At 37.4% G+C, this 26,885-nt stretch overlaps 2 long non-coding RNA genes across 4 annotated transcripts in view; both read right to left on the bottom strand.

Annotated features, from left to right (window-relative positions):
• Positions 1 to 24,079, bottom strand: part of LOC145990037 (uncharacterized) — a 30,218-nt gene extending 6,139 nt beyond the window's left edge. For 2 of the 3 annotated variants that reach the window (XR_014441926.1, XR_014441924.1), the window contains exons 1-3: positions 23,930 to 24,079; positions 17,225 to 17,495; positions 1,442 to 1,489 (exon numbers count right to left, since the gene is read on the bottom strand). This is a non-coding gene — a long non-coding RNA (uncharacterized LOC145990037). The remainder of the gene's footprint in view (positions 1 to 1,441; positions 1,490 to 17,224; positions 17,496 to 23,929) is intronic. The other variant, XR_014441927.1, reaches the window with a different exon arrangement.
• On the bottom strand, positions 12,188 to 16,334 carry LOC145990029 (uncharacterized). Its single transcript, XR_014441918.1, has 3 exons — positions 16,209 to 16,334; positions 15,391 to 15,504; positions 12,188 to 12,801 (listed from the first exon to the last, which is right to left on the bottom strand). It is a non-coding gene; the product is annotated as an uncharacterized LOC145990029 (long non-coding RNA).
• Positions 24,080 to 26,885: the final 2,806 nt, after the last annotated feature.

The following is a 26,885-nucleotide window of genomic DNA, read 5'->3' as shown; positions in this document are numbered from 1 at the left end:
GTTATCCCTAAGCTAGCAAGATTTTCGAAAGCATCCTCCCAGCTCTCTTAATTGTTACCATATTAAATCATAGAGCACCCCCCACACACACCGTACCAGTTAACCCTATGGCTTGTCCAAACATCCCGCAGATAACGTGCTTACTTTCTTGGATTTGGTTTTAAGACTGCTTATACTCAGAAAGGCTACTTGGGACTGAACCTACAGTTTCAAGTGGAAACCTAACCATTATGTGCCTCCACCAAGTACCAATCCCTAGACCTCTTGGTAATAACTCGATGACATTACCACTACGCCATCCAACCATCCATACAGCCAATGTAATAGAAATGTTGGTGAAATTTTAATTAGTGACTGAAATGACCATTGCCTGACAGCTGATATTATCGCATTTGTATTCCTATTAATCTGTACAGAATCACAACCAATTTTCCTTGCTCTCTTTGTAAAAGCTTTAAGAGTTTCAGCCTCTAGTCCTTCTCCTCCAAGACTTATTTCTAGAGAGAGAGTAGAGGGAAGGACCTGGGAAGATAACCTATGGCCTATGGACCATCTTTTGGACGACTTCGATTATTACTAACAACAGTGGCCGATACAATCCACAACCGTTCTACAGTAGGTCATCCCTTCTATCATTTTATCACTAATGCACTAGTTTGAGTTTTGAGTGACAGACAGACAAAATGAAAACAAGTCCTCTGCGCAAGTAGGACTGAGAGAGGATTTGACCAGTGAGTGCATGGAGGGAAACAGAAGGAATGAGTACTACAATTTTGTGAATATATATATATATATATATATATATATATATATATATATATATATATATATATATATATATATATATATATATATAGACAATTAATGAACTATATGAAATAAAACGGAAATTAGTGACAAACTACGTAGTACACAAACTGTATTGCACATGTAAACAGCATTACAGACATTCGGATTTAGGTTATGACATGTTCGATATGTCTGCCATCTCTGGCGATGATGTGGGGCACACGAACAGCAAAATTCTGCATGACCCGCTGAAGTGTCGAAACATCGATAGCTGTCGATGACCTCCTGAATGGCAGTTTTCAGCTTGGCAATGGTTTTGGGGTTATTTCTGTACACCTTGTCCTTAACATAGCCCCACAAAAATGAGTCACATGTGTTCAGATCCGGGGAATATGGCGGCCAAGTGAGTCCCCTTCCAGTGGCCTCTGGGTACTCCAGAGCCAGAATGCGGTCCCCAAAATACTCCTGACCGTGACATTTACACTTGCAAATGACCGACATCAACACGTTGCGTGTGCATACGTATTCCCATCATGCCCTGTGGTCAGCCACGCAGTTTGGTCGTCATCACGCGAACCGTTCAGAAATTATGACGGTTTTATTTCATATAGTTCATTAATTGTCACCCTGTATATGAATTTAGATGACCTACCTAGTGATTGTAGTTCCTAGATGAAACCCAACGAACTTGCTAGCATACCTGTCAATGAAAAAGATAATATAAAAGTTTGTATGAAAGTAATATAATGTTCATTGTTTTAGCAATACATGCGTAATGCAAAAATAATTTTGGAAAACACTTGCAAGTATTTTTTTTTTTAAAAAAAATCTCATTCATAAGCCTAACAGTTGGAGAAGATATGTTTTATATTTTGATGGAGTAATAACAAACATACTTTTAGTCAACGCCTGGGGCATGTTTGGTCGAGTCTTGGGGATAGCTGGGGGGGATGGTCCTATAGTTTAACATGGTGACAATGAGAACAGGAGTAGGATGTTTTTCGAAAATTTTGCTAGGAGGAGATACCACTCCTCTGCATCCCCCCTCACTTCGAACATTGCTTTTAGTAATTCTAAGGCGGTAATGTTTTATATATTGAGAAAGCTGGAAATAACATTGTGGAAGGTTATAGATTTCTTTTGAATATTTTTGATCACCAATATGTGTAGAATTTTACTAGTAACAGGTTATGAAATACAACTTTCACTTTTACCCCTTAAAAATAAAACAAGTGATAAATAATTTTATCAAGTGAAAACTTACCCCTGAATATCTTTAATACTAAGCAATTTCATATTGCGGCTCAGCAAATTCAGTAATACTTTTTTTTCAGTAAAAAAAAATTTAAAAAGTTTGAAAATATTTTAATCTTTATTTATTATGATTAAATGTTTTGATTGTCATAATTTTTTTAAGTTTTTTCTTCACACTATATTTTCACATTGAAATACATGAGATTTATTATAATTTAGTGAAATTTAAATTAAGCTTAATTTTAAATGGCCATGAGTAAAAAAGAATGATCAGCTTGCAGTACATGCAAATATTGAGTTCTATTTGCGATTAAAATTACCACCTGAGTGCCAGTGTCGTTTCCAATATGGTTGCTGTATGTATGGTATATCCCTTGTTTTCATTCAGTTAGTAGTAGTAGTATGCCACCTGTTGAGATTTTCAGGAACTACCGTATAAAGGATACTATGCCGTGTTGAAGTCATTTACAAGCATGGGGAATGTGCGAAAGAGTATGGAATAAATGTTGAACTTTAGCGATATTTTTAAATACTGCGAAAATGATTTGAATACCAGAAACTATAACAAAGGTGAAGATGTTCTGAGAACAAAGCATTTAATTATGATAGGCAAAAATAACACAGAAAATGCATAAGAAACTAATATGTATGCACTGGTCCTTCAAAGCAGTGCTGTATCACCTGCAACTCATGTTGTAACTAGCGCACTCGGAAATTATTTGAAAATAAAGCAACTGACCTGTACTTGAAAAGATGGGGTAGGAGAAAATTGCAAACACACAGTTGCAGTTCTTCCTCCAAAGAGGGAGGCTGGTTTAATAATAATAGAATTCACAATTTCACGACCAGGCTATATTCACTGAAAATGAGCATTGTACTGAATAAAACAGCAATACGTATTAGCATATCCATCTTCCTTTTCTGGTTACATTTAAGACATTAATTCATTCTCAAACAATTTTCATCTTCACACTTAATTAACTTGCATTGTTTATCTGGATGCATTAGGCAAGACGCTTCATGACTTTTCACAGTGCAATTTAAAACTTTACTTTCATGGTAATCCATAATGATCTTTTGAAAAATAAAGTAAGCAGAGTCATGCGTTCTTCGTAACTTCCTTGATGTATTTCAGTGTTATCCTCCAAGCCAGTCTTCTGTCAATTAATTGTTTTCCCTCATTTATTTACAAATTACATTTTGTTGATGCCACGGGGTGGAACCACACGAAAACTTTTCTGACCCATAAAAATATTTAGAGCCAAAAACTGGACAGTAGACATTACCCTTTCTCACATTCCCCATGCTTGTGAACGACTTCAACACGGCATAGTATCCTACATACAGTTGTTCCTGAAAATCTCACCAGGTGGCATATTGCATAATTTTAATCAGGAACAGGATTTTTTTTGAGGGGGGCCAAGCCGAAACCTTATATCATTAATTTATATTTATATATATATTTTTAAACATATAAAGAAATTAATTTGCTACATTCATAAACTGGCAAATTAATTCCTTTGACGACTCGTTCAAAATGTCAACAAATTAGATGATAAGTGAAATGTTTCTAATAAATGTTAGATATTATTTAACTATTGCATTTTATTAAATATAATTAAATTTTCATACTTTTATTCCGTTATGTTTTATAATGGTGTAAATCTATTAATGGTCTTGAAAGGAAATATTTCCTTATCTGAGTTATAGCTAGAGATATCAGTGCCCAGAACGAGAATGATTTTCGCACCCCCCTACTTAGACATGGTTGAAATTTTATGTACTTATTCTTTTCCGCTGAATCCGATGAAAAGAAGACTTAGCATTCAAGAAATGTGGCTAATAAAAGTACAGTCGGTTGTGCATCCCATGCCATCTTCATTGAAGCAGTGTGTGTTATTGTTCACATCTGCAAAGTCGATTGCAAACTGAAGATAATTAGGTGGAGGGACAAAAAATGAAAAACTTTAAGAAGATATTAGTTTCCTATTAAATTAACATGTAAGTGCTATGTTTTATTCCCGATGAAAGGAGGTGAGAAATGGAGGAGAAATGACATGTCTGTCTAATTTCTATGTTCCAGGGGCCTAGGGTGACAATGACAACCACCTTCGCAGCTATGGCTCCATTTCTTACTAGTCCAATCTGATATAATTTTAAAATCTTATCTATGACTGTAGAAGTACGATTTTACACCATGCTGTTAACAGCCCTAAAGACAGAGGGAGAGAGAGAGAGAACAAGATATGTGTGCAACATTCACACACAGGCTGACATTCTTTGATATTCCTTCTTTGTATATGTTTATGATGTTATTCTTAGTAAAATATGTTTGAGGTCCAAACTAATTACCCTCGGAAAATATTTTAATAGAACAAGATCCTTGGTGGGAAGGTGGGAGATCCCTCTTCCGCCAGGAAATTCGTACCCTGAATGTGACCACCATTGTGTAACCGTACATATTACCACTAATATACATTATTACTAATTATGTTAAGTATGTGTATGCGCATATTCATGTTGTTTATTTTTAAGATGCATATTGCTCATATCCCCATTTAAGGAAACTCTACTTCTTGTGGGAACGAAGCAGATTCTTGTCTCCCAGCTCTGACCTAAATTCCACATCTTCCTTCTAAAAGGGTGAATCTTCTGCCCGTCATCTCCCACCTTTTCAGAACCATAGTAGTGGCCTTTTTCGGCCCAAACTTTCATCACCACCTTCCGTGCTTGGTTTCAGCCGCTTGCTGTTTTTCAGCCAAAATAGATTTCTCTTCTCAGATAACGTAAATCAGGTTGGGTATGTCGGTAGCCGGCAGTTTCTTGAACCTTGGCCAGCATGACCCCGTGGCTCAAATGGAAAGGACCAATCAGAGCTTGCCCAATTATGTGGATATTTTGGGAAGATAGGAAGCCCGCGAGAGGAGAGAATAACAACAGTTTGGTGGACAATAAAGAACAGGATAGTTGTGGACAAGTGTTGGTAGAGAAAAGTTCATTGGAAGAGTTCGGGCACGAAAGTTCATTGGAAATGCTTTACAAGACTTCGTGCATGACAGTTCACAGTGCATTATTTCGGTGCAGCAGTACTCGAACGCTAAGGGATGCTGAGTGTGATCTCAGATTCTCACAAGAGACAATTTTGATTGGAGAAATATTATACGTTGGCCGAGTGATGTTCGAGTTGCCCGGAGGGACAGTGCTAGTCAGTCGTCGTGCGAGACAAGCGACAGTGGACAAGAATACTAGTGTGCCAGGTTCGAGTTCCGGAAGTCGACACCGCAGGTAAGTGGAAGCAACAGACTTGCAACAAACAGTTCATCAGATGTTTTCGAACAGTAGTTGTGTCGTAAGTTGGCCGCAGGTAAGCGGAACAGAACTAAATGTGCGCCATACTCAAAGAGGAGCAGTGAACAATGTAAAAAAAAATGTGAATAAATTGTATATAGTGCATACGTCTCTACATAAGAGCCCCTTGATTCTTTCCCCGAGATCTGTGGGATTTTGTAGTGTTTTTTTGATTCCTGAGTCGGCCACGTCGGTGAGAATTATTGTATGTCAGCAACTTTCTCGCTCGGTGTGGTCTGGCTACATTGTGGCTTCCAAAGGCTTACAAATGTTATGGAATTATTCTTATAATGAAGAACATGTATGAATGTGAATTAACAACAAGAGGAGGACATTTTCTCATCAAGACTGCAGTTCGAAAAGTCAAAACAGGGAGTAAATATGGTGAAATGTTCCGACCAAATTGGAACATTTAGTAGCTTCGCATAAATGGTTATAAAACTAAAATTACTAAATATAGTAGACTGCAGACTTCAGGGAGCTTATTATTGAAAGTCAACACCTAGCTCACGAGTGAGTTTTCTCGTTCGGTAGCCAAGTCGGTCGCCAGCCGAAAAGCGAATTATTGAAACTAAACGAGTTGAGCAGCTAACGGATTCGGGGTCTCGAGTTGCATGCGAGTGAAATGTTGGCTGGCAAGAGAGGCTACTGTACCATCAGCCAATGGCGTTGCGACTTTTTCCATCTCGGTCATGCACAGCTGATCGCGGACAATTTTGTTTCGTCTGCAATGAAATACAGAATGAGATGTATCGATACTCTTTTTCACATATGATCTTAATGCACGGATGTGTTAAGTGTAAAATGTGGGTGACATCGCATACAATTAATGACCGTGCTGTGCCATCTGGAAATAGCAGTAAAACTCTTCCACGGTTGACAAAGATATGAAGAATAAGTGAAGTTCTGTTGCTGCGTAAAGGCAAGTATCCATTCTATTTTTAATATAAAAATAATTACTGTATTTGTTGAATGGAAATACAGTTATGAGTTTATTAAAACCGTATGCACCATTCATAAGCAAGGATGTCTTCGATCTAAACTAATTTAAATTGTTGCGAACATGCGAAATTGTGCAAAGACGCACAATCTAATAAAACGGTGCCTAGTGGTGAAAAAGTTTAGTTTGGTACACAAAAGTTATTCAGGTCTGGATGTTGTGTTACTCACAGACCTCATTTCTATTATTGCTCGACACAAAAATACTCCAAGCAGAAAGTAACCACAAAAAAATACAACTTGTGCTTGTGTGTGTCTGTATTTTGCTTCTTTTCTATTTTAAGCCACTTTTCTTCATTTTTAGCCTAATTTTGTTATTCTACTGTGAAAGCTTGTATTACGTACTTTGAATCTCCACCTGTATTTAAGAATGATTTTCAATATTGTTACTGTGTTTTTCCAATTTTCCAATTCCATTGTTATAATGATACACATTATTTTCTACTTGAATCGAATTCCGTACATCACTATAAGCACATGTTGAACATGTTTCATTATTATTTAACTCGTTTTTATGTGCAGATCGATTTTTCAACATGTTTCTGTAGGCTTACATCAGTAGGTTAGGGTTGGTGCCCTTAGCGTTATAATTATACTCCTATGTGCATACACATACAGTATTACTAATTTTACATTTTAAGTGGGTTTGGATACTTTAACATTTCCACATGTTCCTTGATGTGCTACACAAATATAGAACATTTTTCATACATCAGTGATTTGTGGCAGAATAGCCTGCACAAGCTACTTTTCACAACAATTCCTCATGAATTAATGCATTCTTCATATTTAAAATGTACAAATTAGTTTCTCGGTAAGAGTTTAGTATATTGGAGACACATTTAAATCAAATATTTTGTTTCGAATGGTTCGTACTTACCAATTGTGTATTGCGGAACATAGTTCAGGGTGCCATTATGCTTTTTACACGAAAAGAAAAAAAAATTCACATACAGAGTACTTCTTTTGATTCATTTCTTCGCTTTCGTAACACACAATATGGCGGGCTGAGGTTGACTACCGTAGTGGGTATACAGTGTTTCCAACCTTCTTCACCAAAAATACCTACTGTCATGTTTGTCACTTGTGCAAATTGTACATTATGCACGGGTAGCTGACGGATAGCCCCACAAACCATTTCCTATAAGGTTAGGTTTGGTTAGGTTAGGCAAGCATATTTAAAAAAAAAGGGATTGGAAACACTGACAGGGGCTTACGTTATCAAACGTACGCAGCATCCGGTTGTCGTAGGGCAAGCAAATGAAAGCAATGGCAATTGTGCGTTGGTGAGATATTTATCTTAAAAAAATACACGATTTCTTGCTCAAATATATTCCACGATGAAAGAAAATACCTTGACGAACATTGTAAACCTTGGAAAAACTCATTTCCGTAAGTAGTTTCTTCTGTAAAATTGAAGAAATGTGTCTCCGATATACTAAACTGTTACCAGTTTCTCTAAATTTACTTTCAGTATTCTAAATGTATTTCTTATCTTTCTGTACAACTTGCAAATTTCATTACACAATCTGAATCATTACCATGTTGTCTAGTGTATTACTTCAGATAGTTATGTATATATTTTTCATTCTAATTCGTTTCATTTTTCTTTCAGCGTTTCAGATTAAGCATTCCCAGAACTCCAATTGAAAGAGGATGGGGAAGTAACATATGGCTTGTGTTTGTGTATGGCTGGTATTGGAGAGGTCTCATCTTGCTGCAATCATCTTCATGCTTGAACCTGATGTACAATAAAGGGATAATTTATCATGCATTGAAAAAGAAAATGCATGGCTGCTTCCTCATATGTAAACACTACTAACCATTTCAATAAGTATCATGGACTTCGTTGCTTCCGTGCAGAAGAAAAGAAGGTTGGACATGACAAGTGATACCGAAATCACCGATGAAATATCAGTCTCTTGTAAACATTCCGAAACCTACAAAAGACTAGTGAGATGTATTTCTTCAAAATTATGTTATTCAATTTAGGCACCTGGCCAAAATTTAGTGATCAAAAGTGCTTTAATATGCCAGGTTGCACTCAAACTATCTGTATTTGTGCTCAGACTTGGAAAATAAATTTAGTTATATTTTGTGGTCAAGCAGGAAGTTCAAAGTGATTTCAGTACAAATCAGGGATGAACACTGTATCAAACAACTGGTAGTTTCACCATCTGTTTCGCTATTTTTTTAAGCTACTGAGACCAAGTTCTTCCTTTCTCCTGAAGTTTGTAACTAAGGTATAACCCATGAGAGAGTATGAACACAGTCAAAGGTCTTACTACTAATGTCTACATGTCTGTTATTCCTAAACAAAAATTGTCCTTGCATGGGCGCAATACTAGATGGAATGGTTAATAGTATTTGCTGATGCTGTGGGAAGGGAGTATATGGAATAAAGTGCCCATAGTTTGAGAAACTTTACTGTGAATGAGATTTGCTCTGTGAAATCATCTTGCTGAACTAAAGACAATGGTCTCATCAAGTTGAAACTAGATTATCCCTATTACTTTCAGGTACAAAGACAAATTTACAGAGAAGAAAATGTTCATATGTAGGATTCTGGGGGATGTTGAAATGTGTACTGTACTAAAAGACCAGGCATTCCAAATCAAACATGCATAGATATTGTCTGGTCAGCAAGGGTGCTGTGACACTACCATTAATAAGTATAGTGCTCGTTTTCGTTATATATGTGATTGATTGGTTTGGTTTATATTACTTCGCTTTTCTGTCAATTTTGGCTAATTGCAAAGGTGAGGATGAATGGTAATGAGATTAAATTGATGAAGGGATTTTCAAAAAAGAGCACCAATGCCTTGACTGGGATTCAAATCCGACAACCCTAGCATTGTAGCTTGCTGTGCTAACCACTCCGCCACTGAGACTGGCTGTTATAAATGTGAGTTTACATAGTTTTCGGTAATGTAGAAAATTAGAGCATCTACTTAATGCAGCATGTGCTCCAGTTTTGTTCTGGGATTTCAAGTGGAATGATGTGAATTTATTCAGTTGCTTTGTTTATCACAAGAATGTTCTTGAGCTGTTAACATGTTCACTTTAGCTGATGATGTTTTAAAAATGAAAACTGGTTTTAAAATTAAGTTTGTTGCTGCAACCATTCAATCAAATTTTCAACAGTGCTATTGATACATAAGGTGTTTTATGTGACCATCACATTCATTGAAACAAAATAAAATAAATACAATTGATACCTGTCTACCCACAAAAATAAACTAAAGTGCAGAAACGTGCATAACTAAAACAGTAAATTTTTCAAAAAAAAATCTTTTCTACTTAGTTTATTACGTACAATAAAAGTGTTTGCTAAAGTAGAAATTTTGTTTGGGTATTTTCATCCTTCATTTGAAGTATGTTTGGTACCCTTAACCCTCTGTACCTGTGAAATGTTTTGCTGTGAACATTTTCAGTTGTTTTTAGCTCTCGGAAACATGTTTTTGTGAAGTAAAGTACATTTGATACCTTAACGTGTTACTTTACTGTGAAGGAGCACAGCCCAAAGACTTCCCGGCAGTGAATATAGCACCCAATAAGACATTCCACAACTATGTTGGGGGCCTTAGGTTTGGAGCTTATAGAAAGTTCCATGTTTTTCATTATTTTAGTGTGCATACAAGCATTTTTTACTAATAAAAAGCAGCAAAAGTATTCGGAGATGGCAGGTTTCTACTTGTGCTGGCCATAATTTGGGTTCAAATATCTGTTATTTGTGTTTTCTGCATGCAATAATCAATTATATATTTCGTAAAGCATCAAAATTGGTTGATTAAAAAGGAAAACATTAACTCTCGAAGTGGTACAATGGTTTAAAAGTACATTTCTTCTTATTTTCTGGTGACAATGGTTTCTGTAACAAAGCTACCTTCATTCATTTGTTGGAACTTGAAAGGACAAATTATGTGGACTGTTCCTTTCAATTATACGAAATGTTTCTATTTGTGCTTGAAAGTGTTCTCAATTTCCTTTCAAACATACAATAATTCACAAGCAAAATATATTTCAAAGCTTCCTGCAATCCTTTGGCTGACATCCTATGGGTGCGGATGAAAATCTGCTTGGATGTCTTTGTGCTGCTGGCATGAGAAGCGAGACATTCGTGAATGGCTTTTCTGAAAGATCTCTGGTGGTGATTGTTGTGTGCATCAAAAGGAAGGAAATGTACTTTACAATTAAGGTGCTGACATTTATCATAGATGAGGTTGACATACATGGTGAACCTTTCTTTTGGTAGCTCTGATAGAGTCCTGGTCGTGCCTGTATTTTTTGCTTAAAATTTTACTTGGTGAACCATCGTCTATGTGAAATGAAATTTCATCCTAACTTGGCTAGCAAAAGTTAATTCTGTCACCATTTCCCACCCCCTGATACTTTATCAGTTTAGCAAAAGTTAATTCTGTCACCATTTCCCTCCCCCTGATACTTTATCAGTTAGCGTTGTTTACACAGCCACCCTTCAGTCTTAATGGTTGTGGAAAGCACCATAGAAGCTGAAGGGCTCTTATTTGGTTGTGAACAACTAAACGTAACATATTCATTTGGTCTACTGAGAGGAAATGAAGGTTCTTTAGTATATGTACTTGAAATTTAATTGCATGAGGTGAATTGGTCACACAATGAATGCTGTATTCAGCAAAAACCCAATGCCACAGAAACAGCACAACAATCACCCATGTTGATATCCCAAGAAAACCAATTATCACCCATGTTGTTTTATGTTATACATTTTACCTCAAACAGGAAGTTCCATGGCTCCGAAAACTTTTCCATCTCTTCATAAAATGTGCCACTACTATATTCTGGAAAATAATTTTTCTTGTATGTACGCATTGCTTGCATTGTAGAATTATTTCTCTTGTAGTCTACAGTCATTACATTGTGACATTTCAGCAGATCATATGCTCCCTTAATCAGACTGTTATTTTTAGTTTTATTTACATTTATTCAAAAATAAATGTCTGATGAAGGGAGCATTCGTGTAACCGGTTCAGTTATTGCAGGATTCACCAAATCAAAACTGACAAGCAATTAAGCTAAACCTGCTGTACCTTTTTTTCATTGTAGGCAGCACTTTGGTCAATATTTTAACAAGCACTACAGCAGAGCCGCTCTTGGTCACACACAACTAAACCTTGACATTGACTGCCATGCTGGGGGCATATTTAAATATATTTTACAGAAAAAAATAACTTACATTAGTGTGCAGAGATACCAATCACACTGCCAACCTCAACTTTCATTAGAGCAGTTATACTCTCAAGTAAAATTAGATATTTTTACCAATCCAATATTTCTCTAAACAGTCTGTAATTTACTGCAATTATATTAATTTTGTGAACCTATATAAATTAAGTCCTCCTCTGTGCCCGTGCCTTCTAAGGCACCTTGCTTTGGATGGCAGCTGCGGGACGGTATGGGTTCGATCCCAAGTTCAGTCTCCAGGAATTTTCGGCCGGTGGCAATCCACCATCATGAGGAAATTGGGGAGCTCCGAATGAGTAAGCGTAATCCGGTCACGAAGACCTACTACAATGGTTGGGGATACGTCACGCTGACCCCCCGACTATTCCAATCCTGGTTGAAGATCTCCACACTTAGTGGTGATGAAGGAAAGCATAGGAGGGAGGCCGATAGGTAAGCCAAGGCCCTTCGTGGGCTGTTACGCACAGGATTGTTATTTTTATATAAATTAATAAATCCTACTTTTCTATAATAGTACTTTATTTGTATCCAAAAATATTTCGTATGGAGAGACATACACACTTTCCTGAGAAAAAAAATTACAATTATTAGAAATATTTATGCATATGGGTTGATCTGTGAATAACCAAACTGCACCATACACAATAGTATATTTAGAGAATAGATTAGTTTGAATTCATTGCATGGGTTTAGCAATTCCACTGTTGTCAAAACAACATTCGTAGCTATTCATTGACAAACAAAAAATTGTTAAAGCACAACACACTTGAAAAATTTTGTTTGTGTTACATCACCTGGTTTAGCACTGACAAATTGGGCAGGTATTGTTGATATCAGGATACTATATTTTCTGTAATCAAACAAACATATCCAATCACCTGCTCGACTTGTTTTCTGAAATTTGCCAGTTTCCTAGTGTATTGCAGATAGAAAGTCATATATACACGACATTTGACCACTTGTCTACTATTCAGGATGCTGAACAACTCCCATGTGCACTCAACACAGGGAAACCGCCATTAAAATGGTTAACTTGCTGGGACCACTATAAAACTGCACACTCATTGAAAGTCTTCAGTAAAATTTGCTTTTTGACACTTGAAATACTTTGCAAGTTTCTGTAATCTGACATCACAGTGTCAATATGTTCCAGGGTCATGTCTGTCTGCCATGCAGTATATTCAAATCCTAAAAAATAAAAGAGTATAAATAGTACATGTATCACAAAGAGAAAAATGAAAAAAATATATATATATGGTTGGGGTGGACCAATGTGATATGCTCACGTTGGCTGCTACTAATGCTTAACCGTTAGGGCTGTCCCATTCGTAACAAACTGTGATTATAAAAATATATATCGTACACATAAATGGAAAAAAGTTTAATCTGCACTGTGTCATGCATTTGGCTCCGACTATGGGATATGCATAGGTTTGGGTCTCCTGGGGGAAGCATAACAAATTTTCCCAAGATTTCAGCCTGTGTATGGAACCCATGGCCCCCAGCCATCGTGAGGAAATTGGGGAGCTAAGAAAGAGTAGTGTAACCTGGTCATGGAAACCCACGACAATGATCAGGGGTTCGTCATGACCCGTCATGCCATGGGAAAAAGAAACTTTCCCACTGATCTCTGGATTTTTCATTTTTGTTTACACAGGATTATTAAAAAAAAGAAACACACACACCAGCTTGATAACAGCAGCATGTGAAATGCTAGCATGGTTTTACAGCAATAATGTCCTATGAATAGTATTCTGGTTTCGTTAGCAAAAAAAGTCATTTCACTCAATACATTACAGAGGTAAGGAAATTCTAAATCTAATGAATTACATTTCAATATGATGAAAATAACAACTTAGTTTGTTACATTTATTGTTACTTTTCCCTACAAAATTCATACATGCTTTTCGTAGTTTGGATTTCATACATTTATAACAGATATTAGAAACTATTACTAGTATATGTAGAAATACTGTGTGTCTGAAAACACTCCCATTAATGGTTGCATGGATCCCTATTGTGCTCCACTGAAATGTGAGCTTTATAACAAGTCAACAATGGATATATTTCACATAATGGATGAACAGACTTTCTGCACTCTTCCACGAAGGTACAGTGGGATCCACGAGTATTACCATGCAAATTGTCCATCGCCATGTTTGTTCACTTTCTTTGACCCAATGAGAGCTTCAAGAATTAAAAGAAAAGTCAAAACAAGCTGTTGACAACTTCTGCACCAGCATACATGAAAATACATCGCTTAAAAACACTTAGGATTAAGAGAAAAATTAATTAAAATAGTTATGGACAATTTTCATGGTAATACTCATGGATCCCACTGTACACTGGGAGTCAAAGTGATTAGTGTTGCCAAACTACAGAAGCATGTGAAAATAAACGAGTGGATCAATACCGTAATCCCACAACCGTGTTAAAAAATTGATTTTTTCAAACATTTACTGGAATCATTTATGGCATAAGTGTGTCATTATGTACTAGAACAAGAATTGTGGCCTTCTAAATCCATGAAACTTGACATTATAAAATATATATTAACTGTGGTTACATGCGCAGTAAATACAAATTGGATGATATTATTAAGGCAAGGGGAGTTTAGGTGTGCATCAAGTTCATATGAACATAAAATCTTAAGATTGAATATAACTTAAGGACCTCAAAAGGGAAGTTACTTCCACAGAGCCATTTTCTAAATACTTTCTAAAATAATGTCATGCATTTCATCTCCGATATTGTAAATCAGCAAGAAATTTGTTATTTAGAAGCTGATTTTTTTTAGCAGCAAAGTATTGTGAGTATTGTCAGTTATAAACACAGCAAATCTCAATCAGTGGTTATTCACTAACTTGTTATGTAGCTACATTAACCATCCAACTTTCATGTTAGTTCTAGTGTTGCCCACGAGACGAGACTTTGGCCTGTCTCGCCTCAAAAATATTCATTTGTCTCGGGACACATGATCAATCTCGTCTCGTCTCAAATTTTTAAAAGCCTGTCCTGCGGGCAACACTAGTTAGTTCAGTCTCATAGTCATAGAAGAGAGGATTCTCAGTATCTTCCAGTCAACCATGTTCTTAACTGCTTAGAATAAGTTCAGACATTGACGTTACCTTATCTCTTGTTTATTTTGTTTCAGTTTTTAAAGTCTAGTGAATACTGGTGTCATGATTTATGTAATACATTCAATTGTAACTGTTAGAGGTCTTTAGTTTGAGATTGAGTTTTGTTTTAAGTCCACTTTTATGCACAGATAGACTAATTGGGACTGGACCTACAGTTTAAAGTGGAATCTGGAACACTATATGCCTCCAACCAGGTATCGAGCCTGGGATGCTTTCATTACAAGGTGACTGCATTACCGCTATGCCATCGGGGAGGCTGCTATGGGTTTTAGTGATGATGACATGGAAGGTTTTGTTAATACAAGGTATATGTGTCAGACACAGAGGAATAAGTTGATGTTCCAATGTTTTGTTTGCTACATATTTTTAAAAATGCAGATTATATTAGTACTTACATTACTGATGTGTATATATTAATTTTTAATTTTGTTGGCCTCTGAAATTGTCAGTATTGGACCAATGGTTATAAATTAGTGGAACACCTCTAAATGTAAATTTTACCACATATCAATGAAAAATAGAATGCCTACATTTGCTTTCATGTGTGGTAAATAAGTTTTTTCTACATTTCTTTTTCAAAAATAACATTTCTTAAATTTTGGAAATCATGAATAAATGTGTTTAAAAAGACACTCACCCTCTCCACTGTATTCTGCCCTTCTTGGGAGAAAGTCTTGCTTGATGCAATTCCTGACTCTGGCCTAGGAAATGGAAATTCTGCAATCTCTTGCCACTGCCAACTAGTAGCTGCCTGTTGCAAAAAAGCAAATATAAACATCACTAAACATTCTAAAAATGTTCGAATTTAGTTCTACATTATCAGTACTCAGTAGTAAGTGTGTATACATTTGCATTTTATATCCATTCCATTATTTCAAAATTTCTCTATACATTTTGTAACTCTGATCAACACGAAACGTGTTCTTGTAGTTAAACATAATTCAGGTTAGCTGCTAGTGTTCTATTTCTCAATAATGACCTTTAAAGTGCTTCTGTATTTTCAATTTAATTTTTGTTGCACCGCTTTTCTATCATATGGATCAATCGCGACAATAACTGCGAACTTATGACATATATATGATGAGACAATCATATATTAACGCCTTACCCCATGAGCATTAAAGTGCTTTTATATTATTTTTTACACAAGAAAAGGGCAAAGGCAATGTTTTTCGTGGATATAGCACCGTGTCATGAAGGCAACTTAGAAGAACATTGGAAAAACCTATTGTATTTTTTTAAATATATTTTTATTTACACCTTGTACTACTGCAATACAATATACATTGACAAATATGTCTTCAACAAAGTCAAGCATGCGTACGCGGAAACCAATATTTCCTTAAGAAATCGAAAAAAATGCATTGACTAACAATGGCATATTTACATCGCTGATTACTGTTATTTTAATGTGCAAGTTTATAATAATAATAATACAAATCGTAACATACTCACCCTAAGATGGCCCGGAATGTAAGTATTCTCTTGCATCTCACATTATCCTTGTCTCAAGTACCAAAAGCAAACATATATATACATCCATCTTCGACAATTTTGGTAACGACTCGACCGAACGACTGATCTCGGTTGGGTATGAGCAACCGAGTGCTAGCGAACGGAACGACTCGAGAGCCAGCGAACGAGTGAGTTTCAATAATACGGTATATTCGATGTCGTTTGTCTTGCAACCGACTTCAGCCACCAACTCGTCAGCTAGCTACCGTAACGAGTTTCAATAATAAGCTCCCTGGAGTCAGTCTCTTTCCAGAGACAACTCATTCATTTATGCAAGATGAAAATCTAAATTCTTGCAAAATCTTAAAAATTATCCATGTTATTTTTGTAGGTTTGTAACAAAATATTTCATGGCTCGAGGGGAGGGGGCATGGCCCCTTGCCCCCCCCCCCCCCCTGGGTACGGGCCGGATCAGGAATATGAGTTACATAATCTAGTTACTTTCTAAAGATTATGTACTACAATGTATCATATTTTGTACATGAGTTGTTGAATACAAGAATACCTTATTTCACAGCATATCACCACACCCTGATTTTTCAGTACAAAAAAGTAACTTTTCATCGCGAAACCATCAAGCAACGATGGCAGCACAGAATCTTCAGACACAGTAGATTAAATATGTAATACAGAGCATTCACAACACTGTAGCAAATTTTATCAAGTGTAATATTTCGACTATAATCCACAAATAAACTGGAAAAGTGTTCGCTAAACTGTCAAATTATGTGCATCGATTTGGACTATTCAATTTTAACGTACATTCGCAAGTATTCAGCACATCCTAATCTTACACCAAAGACAAATTAGTGTTAAATTATTTTTTTAAGTACCGGCAATGCTGACACAATTTTTTAAAAAAAATTCAAATAAGATCGCACCTCACTCTTTTGCAAAAAAAAAAAAAAAAAATTGTACCTATTATGCGGTGAAATACAGTACTCCATGTAATTTACCTGGTGATGTAACGTGCTCCTTTTTAGAAATTAGAGGTGACAGCATGTATCTGCCAGGATCATCACCACCGCTCACAAATTCCAGTCTCTGATGGGTCAGCATGGAAGTCAAGCCTCTCCATTTCCCATCAATCCTCTGTCCCCACTGTGTTCCAACCCTGCCTCCTTTTTACACTCTCCATTATCTCTTCTTCCCTCTTGGCTACTTTCCCACTCATGATCCTTTTTCCAGTTCCATCCTCTTCTTTCATCCAAACCACCTCAATACAATCTGGAAGGAAAATAAATCAAAATTAATTACTTGGCAGCATCTAAACTTTGATTGATATGAATTTTTCACTAGAAAGAGACAGTACTACAGTAGACGTTTGAAGGTTCAGTTTGCTATAAATTTGACAAGTTTGGTAATCATTCCTGATGTTGGACTGAGATATAGTAGTTTGTTAAAATTCATAAGAGGGGCTTCCACATCAAATCAACGCAAAAAACAAGGATTTTGTTCTGACAAATCTCTGCCTTACACACCTTACCTCCATTTTTTGTAACATTTATTTAATCGCCCGTTGCTTAATTAAGAAAAATATATTTTTATTCAATGAAAAACCCCTACCACAAGGCCAGTTAAGATGAAAACTGAAGCTGTACTTACAAGAGATTTAGACTTGTTTTAATTATTAAGGCATGTAAAAATTAATGCTTCAGACTTCATCCTGAATGGGGAATGGCCACATTACTTTAATATTTTTACAAAAATTTACACATACAAGAATGTAATTAAGAAACAGAGTGAACAAATCTTAACCTCAAGTCAATACAATTTTAGATTACTAAATATTCAAATCCCAGTACTAGTATACTGCGTGAGGCACCTAAAAGTACCACCTGAAATAGCGAAGAAACCAGAAACAGTAGCGATGTGAGGTTTGCGGGAAACAATAATATCAAATGGGGCTCGTAAATCGGAGGTATGGGGTGGGTCGAAAAATATCAACAATTGGGGCATCTGGAGCAAAGTCACATTCTTTTAAATGGAACGATATACAATAACATGCATAATATAAAAGAGCACACGCAGAGAAACACAACGCCGTTGGTCTCATGCATCTACTGCACATAGGAACGAAGATATGGCCATGTGAAAATATGTAAACAAACTAACAAGTGGCCCACTTGACCGTCAGTACCACGGCATGTACAAGTATGAGATGTCGGAAGCCATTGGACAAGATGAAGACAGAACGTGTTAAAGGAAGAAAAAATACAGTAGACATCGTCAGCACCATGTATTTGACAGTGTTACAGCATAATGAAAATGACCATGACAGTATGTCGAAGAACCACTGCGTAGGAAGCGAAAACCTGTCAAAGTGTGTGTTCAAAGTGGTGGCCGTCAGCTGCGATACAGGCAACGAGGCGCCCATGCAAAGATCGTTGCACAGAATGTAGCATCTCGTAGGGAATGTCCCTACAGGCCGCAGTAATGCGGTGTTGCATATCCTCTGGAGTTGTTGGCACATCCCGGTAGACAATGTCCTTCAGCTTTCCCCACAGGAAAAAGTCTAACTGTGACAAATCTGGGGAACGAGCCGGCCATTTGAAAGGCCCTCCACGTCCAATCCAACGATTTGGAAATATATTTTCCACACATGTTGTAGCACGTCTTGCACTGTGAGCTGGGCACCCGTCATGTTGGTACCACATGTCCCTCCTTGTCTGAAGTGGTATGTCCTCCAATAGTACAGGCAGTTCATGTTGTAAAAACTGTATGTATCGGTCAGCATTCAGTGTCTCTTGTATAAAAAAAGGGCCAATGAGATGTTCACCCACTATACCACACCACACGTTCACACTCCATGGGCGCTGGCGTTCCACTTGGCGAAGCCAATGTGGATTTGTCACCGACCAATAGTGCATGTTCCTTAGGTTGACATTTCCATGATTGGTAAAAGTTGCCTCGTCAGTGAAGAGGATACGTGACAAATCGGGTGTGTCGTGTCGTAACAACCATGTGCAAAACCGAACACGGTCCACAAAATCATTCCCGTGAAGTTCCTGATGGAGGGAGATATGATATGGGTGAAACTTGTGTGTGTGCAGAATGCGCAATACACTTCACTGACTCATCCCAGCATCCCTGGCAATTTCACGGGAGCTAACGTGCGGATTCACAGCAACAGCGGCGAGAACATTTGTTGCACCTGCCTCACCTGTAGTTGGCTTGTTCCGCACACGTGCTCGTGGTGTTACACTTCCGGTGTCTCTTAATTTAATAAATAACTTACCAAACAGACGTCGAGATGGCTGTCGTCTGTCCGGATATCTCTCTGCGTACACACGTTAGGCTTCTGAGGCATTCTTTCGGCATTCCCCATAAATCAGGATCATGTCCACTTTTTCTATGTTTGTGAACACCATAATCTTCGCTCTTACCACTACGACTGCTTGCTATGAACTAACACGATCTCGTGGACCTGCTATCAAAACTTGCTCTGCGTAAACGCAGTTCTGTCAGGCACCTGAGAAGTCTTACATGCCGTGGTTCTGACGGTCAAGCGGGCCACTTGTTAGTTTGTTTACATATTTTCACAAGGCCATATCTTCGTTCCTATGTGCAGTAGATGCATGAGACCAACGGTGTTGTGTTTCTCTGCGTGTGCTCTTTTATATTATGCATGTTATTGTATATCGTTCCATTTAAAAAAATATGACTGCTCCAGATGCCCCATTTGTCGATATTTTTCGACCCACCCCATACCTCCGATTTACGAGCCCCATTTGATATTATTGTTTCCCGCAAACCTCACATCGCTACTGTTTCTGGTTTCTTCGCTATTTCAGGTGGTACTTTCAGGTGCCTCACGCGGTATAACAATGTAAATTTAATATACTGTAAAAAAAATAGCAAAAATTCTTGACCACAAGCATAATTTTTTACTTTCTTGACCTACCTATTAATTCTTTGATTTTCTTAACTGGTAGACACCCTGATATTGTTGCTAATCGTAGGCTATTTGATATGATTCAAAAAAAATAATTAAGTTTTGTAAGAGAGATTTAAAATACACAAGATTCCTGTAGTCTATCCCTAATCCCTACCATACTACAACTTTTGAAAGGTTGAAACACCGCATACCCATTCCAAATCGACAAAACACAAGCACGACGCGTGCACGCCATATTGTTTATTACAGAAGCGGAAGAAGTAAGACAAATAATCAATCGTAATATGAAAAGTTGACACTATTTTATGGAAAAAGGCATAACTTCACCTTAAAGAACGTCCCGCAAGGCAAAATAGGTATGTACCAGTGGTAAAATTAAGGAAATAAATGAGTGAAAGGTGTCCGGGTGTTATCGCATATTTACCAAAAAAAAAATTAAAAATACTCGACACGTCAGGTCCTAGTGATAACACTGCGAGTTTGAAACACTGACTACGGGGTTACGTCATCTAACTCACGGAACATTGTGCTCTCGTGCAGGAAGCAAATGGCGGCAGCAGAAACAGCATGACGGACAGAGATTCTCCCAGAAAACAACATGTATTCGCATTAAAATGGATCAAAACTACATTCACGAACTTTAACAACGCTACAGAAAATGATTTCCGTGAGTACTTTCTCCTGTAAATTTGAAGAAATCCGTCACCCCTATACTATAATGTTACTACAATGGGTACTCGTAAATTTTAAAAAAGTACATTATTCTCGTTAGAAATTCATTATTACACCGGTAAGAATTTACAATATAGAGAAAGTCTCCAATTTCGTTAATTTTCGGTATACTAACTAATTTTGACCTCCTAATCATGATGAATCTGTTGTAAAAAACCGGGGGTCACGTCTGGAAATTGTACAAAAATTGTTGGTTAGCGCCAAAAGTCATCCACGTGTAGCCCCACAAACCATTGACGTTAGCCCCAAAAACCATCCACGGGTAGCCCCACAAACCATTGACATTAGCCCCACAAACCATTGACATTAGCCCCAAAAACCATCCACGGGTAGCCCCACGAACCATTCACACGAGGTTAGGTTAGGTCTGTTAGGTTAGGTTCCATTAGCACTCATTTCACCCCTAAATTCATCGAAAAAATAGGGATCGTACTAGAATTGAACATCATAATTCATTTTCTTGTAAAACAACGGCTTGGTTGGACACAATGACAGGGTGAGTCATATAATTATTCGGACACACAGTAAATTTCTAACGTTTAAGAGCGGGAATGGAGTGAAATCTGTGTACAGCGTTGAAGTTGATTTTCGTTTAAAAAATGTCATGTTTAGCACAAAATTGGACGATGAAAAGTTAAAAAACCGAACATCAGCAACAATATAACGAAGGATGAATCCCTACCGTTGCAAAAATAGTGCCACAAAATTATTCGGACACATAGTAAATGTTAACGTAAGTTTGCGATACAGTGACAATTTCGATTTACGGATTGATTGATACTCTGTTCATATATATTACCTCTAGTTTCCTGTAGGTTTCTATAGCAATTACGATCGCGTTTTGTTTAACGAAGTTGTGATATAAGAACATTTTCTATGTAGAAATGGGGCGAAGAGGAAAGGAAAGTTCATTTGAACAACGTCAGTTAGTGATATGGCACCACGCTAAGGGTAAAACTTACCATGCAATTGCCTCAATGTTGAAAATGAAAAAAAGTACAGTTGCAGATATTATTAAGCGATTTAAAGATGAAGACAGGATCGAGTCCCACGGTCATACAGGGAGACCAAGAATTTTTTCCCCCAGAGAAGAGACAGTAATCGTGAGGAAAATTAAAAAAAAACAACAAAGATGAGTGCTCCAATGGTGTGTGCTGAGGTAGCTGAGGAGTGTGGAAAGCATAGTCATCCTGAAACTATACGAAGAGTGCTCAGAAGGGCAAACTATCATGGCCGTGTAGCCAGGAGAAAGCCATTTGTAAGTAAGCCAAACAGGACAAAAAGACTGGTGTTCGCAAAGGAACATTTAGGAAAGGATCAGACATGGTGGAATCGGGTAATTTTCACTGACGAGAGTAAATTCAATATTTGTGAGTCAGATGGGAGTGTAACATTGTGGCGTAAACCAAATGAGGAGCTCCGAGGGAAAAATTTGCAAGCAACAGTGAAGCACGGGGGTGGTCACGTAATGGTTTGGGGCTGCATGTCGGCCCAAGGCGTTGGTAACTTGGCTTTCATTGAACAGACAATGGACAGGCACCGTTACCTTGACATTCTGAAGTCAAATCTAAAGACTAGTGCTGAAATGATGGGCATTCTTTGTAACTTTATGTTTTATCAAGATAATGACCCGAAGCACACTTCCCACGTAGTACAAGAATGGTTATTGTACAACTGCCCAAAAGTGCTCCATCCTCCACCGCAGTCTCCAGACTTGAACGTCATTGAGCACCTCTGGTGTAATTTGGAAAAAGAAGTGAGAAAAACACCTATAACCTCGAAGGCAGACCTCAAGGAGAGACTTCAACATGAATGGGCCAACATATCGCCAGTGTACACCAGAAAATTGATAGAAAGTATGCCAAATCGTTTATCCGAGGTGTTAAAAATGAAAGGGATGCCTACCAGATACTGACATTTCTGTTCGTTGCTTTTCAAACGTGTTTTCCTGTTTCTCCTACCATGTGTCCGAATAATTTTGGGAGCGATTTTACAATACCGGGAATTTCTCCATTTTGTTTGAAATTCGGCATACTCACTAATTTTGGCCCCCTAATCACGAATCTGCAGTCAAAATTTGGCGCTCACACGTGGAAATAGCAAAATAATCGAAATTAAGTTCTTATTTCCACACCCTCGATTTCCAAATTTCCCGCCGGTTCCGGGCTCCGCCCCTGGGGTAATCGACCTACCGCCCCCAACCGCTATCGCGGCCCCGCCTATATCTATAGACTCCCTGTTAAGGGCATGTTAGAAATTGGCCGGATTCACCTGCCCCCAAATAAGCGCCAAATTTTAAGTGCAGATTCGTGATTAGGAGACCCAAATTAGTAAGTAACCGAAAATTCAAACAAATTGGAGAAATTCCCTGTATTGTTAAATTATACCTAATTTTGTTTAACCCACAAAAAATGTTTGTTTTGTTTAATGAAAATATTTTACTAATATATTATATTAAACATAATTGAAGATAATTAACAGTGTGCTCATATTGTGTTTTGTTTGTTAAATAAACATTAAACATTTATCATCGTATTATATCACGACTACGTCAGTAAATATTCAGAAATCTTATCTGTCCGAATAATTATGTGACTCACCGTATATAAAAAAAATTCAATCGGCTTTTTTTCAAATTTTCAGACGTGACCCCCGGTTTTTTTCAACAGATTCGTGATTAGGTCAAAATTAGTTAGTATACCGAAAATTAACAAAATTGGAGACTTTCTCTACATTGTAAATTCGCTCCATTACACCTAAAGAAATGTTCCGCAATGTAGAATTGTACGTTAGTAATGTAAAAAGTGCGAAAGAAATTATTTCTAGGTGTTGCCACTATACGGAAGTAGTACCAAGTTATGTTACACAGACTAGTAAATAAATATTAGAATATTCAGACATTTGGTTACAGCCTATTATAATTATTATTAGTTATAGTGAAACCACAGAGCATAAATTTATATAAAATTATCTTCTCTGTGATGAAACTGTGTAAAATTATTTTACAGAGGTGTGTGATTTATAAGCTCACCAAAACACCAGTAAACACAAAACGTGTGTTCGAAGTGCTGCATCTTCGTCGAAAGTTGACAACTTGATGCAATCCAAAAATTCATCATTTTTTAAAGTTTATCTGATAACACGCACTGATGATGAGGAGGGGAACTTTTTCCTGAATCGACTCGCGTGACAAGGGCCTTCCTCTTCGCACAACAGTTTTGCTACCTTGTGATCTGACCTCAGACGAGAAACGGCTACGAGGTTAGGTTAGGTTCCATTAGCATAAATACAATGAGAAATTATTATTTAGGCTAAGGGAACTAAACCTAGCTAGTCTAACTTGACAATGTAGGCATCTAGCCTAAAATTAAAAAGCTCTTTCTCGCGACGTCAGAACACAACGTTGCTCAAATGTTGTGCAATAAGTGACCCTCGCATGCACGTCATTAAGCAGTGTGGGCAGAACAAAATTTTAAATTTTCCTTTGTCACCCCTGTTGTGTCCCCACGCTTTTGATGGGCAATTGTTCTCCCATTTAAATACATGGGGGAATTTGATGCTTAACCTGCTGCTATTACATTAAATTGCAAGTTTAATTTCATCTCAACTTCAGAAATGATGTCGGAACATGATAGTCAAATAATCAATGATGTGAAACTAACAATTTTTATAAGACGATCGTCAACAACTGAAAAGATATCGGAACTCAAAAAAGCCTTAAAATTTGCACAACGCTTGTTTACGTTACTTGCAATTTTCACAATTTAAGTGCTTTATTCTTGTGAATCTGGTAAAGAATAATACATAATAATTCCACGCGACTGTACATTTATTTTTATAGTTGTTATTAATAACTGACTCCTTTTTTACGTGATATCATACTTTTCCTCACGGTTATTAAATACGGTTCTCTATTTTATACATACACATTTATCGAGAAGAATAGTTATTACAAAAAATATTTTATATTCTGTTTTATGTCTCGCATCGCAACCTCTAGGGCTTTCTTATTTACAGGAATTATAATTTTAAAATTGTTATAACCCAAAACAAGGAGGACGAAAATACGGGGGGGGGGGGGGGATGTCTGCTTAATGCAAAGAAAACATATGGTAATGGGCGCTATTCACCGGATGTTTACATTGCTGTGCTTCCTTGGTGCTGGCGGGGACTGCACTTCCGGTTTTGATAACATTGAATTCAAATGTGTAAAGGCAGTGTCTTCGGAAAAGGCGACAATATTTGTGTGGCTTTTGGTTTCAACATGAGATAGGGAATAAACTATTGTTCTCAGGTATCTATGCATCGTTTTCAGACAGATCCGATATGGAAAAATCCGTGGATGTAAGCAGTAAAGCGAAAAGATTGGACACAAACACAAGGGAGTAGACTCTGCAGTCGGCACTTCATCAGATCAAATTAAAATATTTTACGTGTTTTGAAAATTATAATTGTCTACTCTGACGCTCTAACGCACATGTGTGGATTAAATTTAAAAGTTGGAACTATTTGTAATCATATTATAACGCAGTTGTCTTCTGGTTGTTGATAAGCGCTCTCAACATGGGCGTCGGTAGGTCAGTCGCAGAGACGGCGCTACAGGGGGCTGGAGGGGGGGGGGTGAAGCCCCCCAAAACCGGTCTCAGACATTCCCTGTAGCCCTCCTAGATTTTTGTAGTACCGTGTACGCATTTCGACCGAAAACTTAAAATGTAGTTTACATTTTCCATTATAAAACTTCCATTGGACCAAGTACATTTTCTGGTTCGGTTAGATCGTAAGGCAACTTTATTACGATGTGTTCTAAAATGAAGGGGGAGAAGGGGCAACTGCAGATATGTCTGGACAACAGTGGCCACTGATCATTTGATACTAGTAATTGGCCAATCATGCAGGCACGTAGCCAAAGGGAGGGGTCGGGGGCTGCAGCCCCTCTCAAAATCCTACAAATAAATAGCGTATGGTGGTAATTAATTTGACTTCCTTAGCAGAATTGAACATCCTGTACAATAAGTTGAAATATACTGAGAAATTCATCTTCAGGGCTTCTACCTCTCCACTTTTTCGCCTTTAGATGGCAGCTTTCGATAAGAGATGAGGCCCTCCCAAAATATAATTCTGGCTACGGGCTTGCAATCATATGAGTCGCCAAACTTGTTACGAAATCTTCAGCCTGCCTGGTAGGTGGACGTATTCAGTGACTGTGAGATTGTTATTTGATTGTTGGCATGTACAGATAAGTTCTTGCAATTAATTATTAACCTCCATAAATCGTATATCACTATATTTCGGAATAGATCTAACAGGTGTGACAAATTATCAGTGGTCAGAAGTAGCGAGCTACTTGTAGCGTCGCTACTGTAGCTAGCTACAAAATTTGTAGCTGTAACTGTAGCGACGCTACATTTTGAAAATTGTAGTTGTAGCGGTAGCGAAGCTACAAAATTCCTGTAGTTGTAGCGAAAATTTCTACAAATTCTGCTAAGGAAGTCAAATTTCGCTACAACTACATTTTCCTCAGCATTTTGAGATGAATTTTGAATGTGGCAACAGCGTCAGAAAAAATTGACAATAACCCTTAATTTTGCAGGAGGTTCATAAAGACAGTCTATTACATGGAGATAAAGATTATCTAGACTGTAGATTATAGATATCTGCGTAATTTATTTAATTAGTATCTGAATAATTCAGATATCCAGATAACTAACTGACATATATGAATATATTCCTGCTAACAGCTACGTTTTTTTAGCTGCATCGCTATTTTGCGGAGAAACATGCCTCGTTTGCTGCACCACTGGAAAAAAGTGCCTCGTTTGCCTTACCCCCGGAACAAATCCTGTAGATATCCATGGTGTAAGAGACACCAAAATGTCATTAATTGCTGTGTAAGACGCAACTTGCAGTGCAGAAATGAGCGATGGATTTTCCACTGCACTGACAAGGGAATAGTGCCAGCAATAAATGGCTCAGTACGTTAACAGCAT

Source organism: Lepisma saccharinum, chromosome 1 (assembly GCF_977018435.1).
Source record: "Lepisma saccharinum chromosome 1, izLepSacc3.1, whole genome shotgun sequence".
Taxonomy (NCBI): Eukaryota; Metazoa; Arthropoda; class Insecta; order Zygentoma; family Lepismatidae; genus Lepisma; species Lepisma saccharinum.
This window is presented reverse-complemented; position numbering and strand designations above follow the sequence as displayed.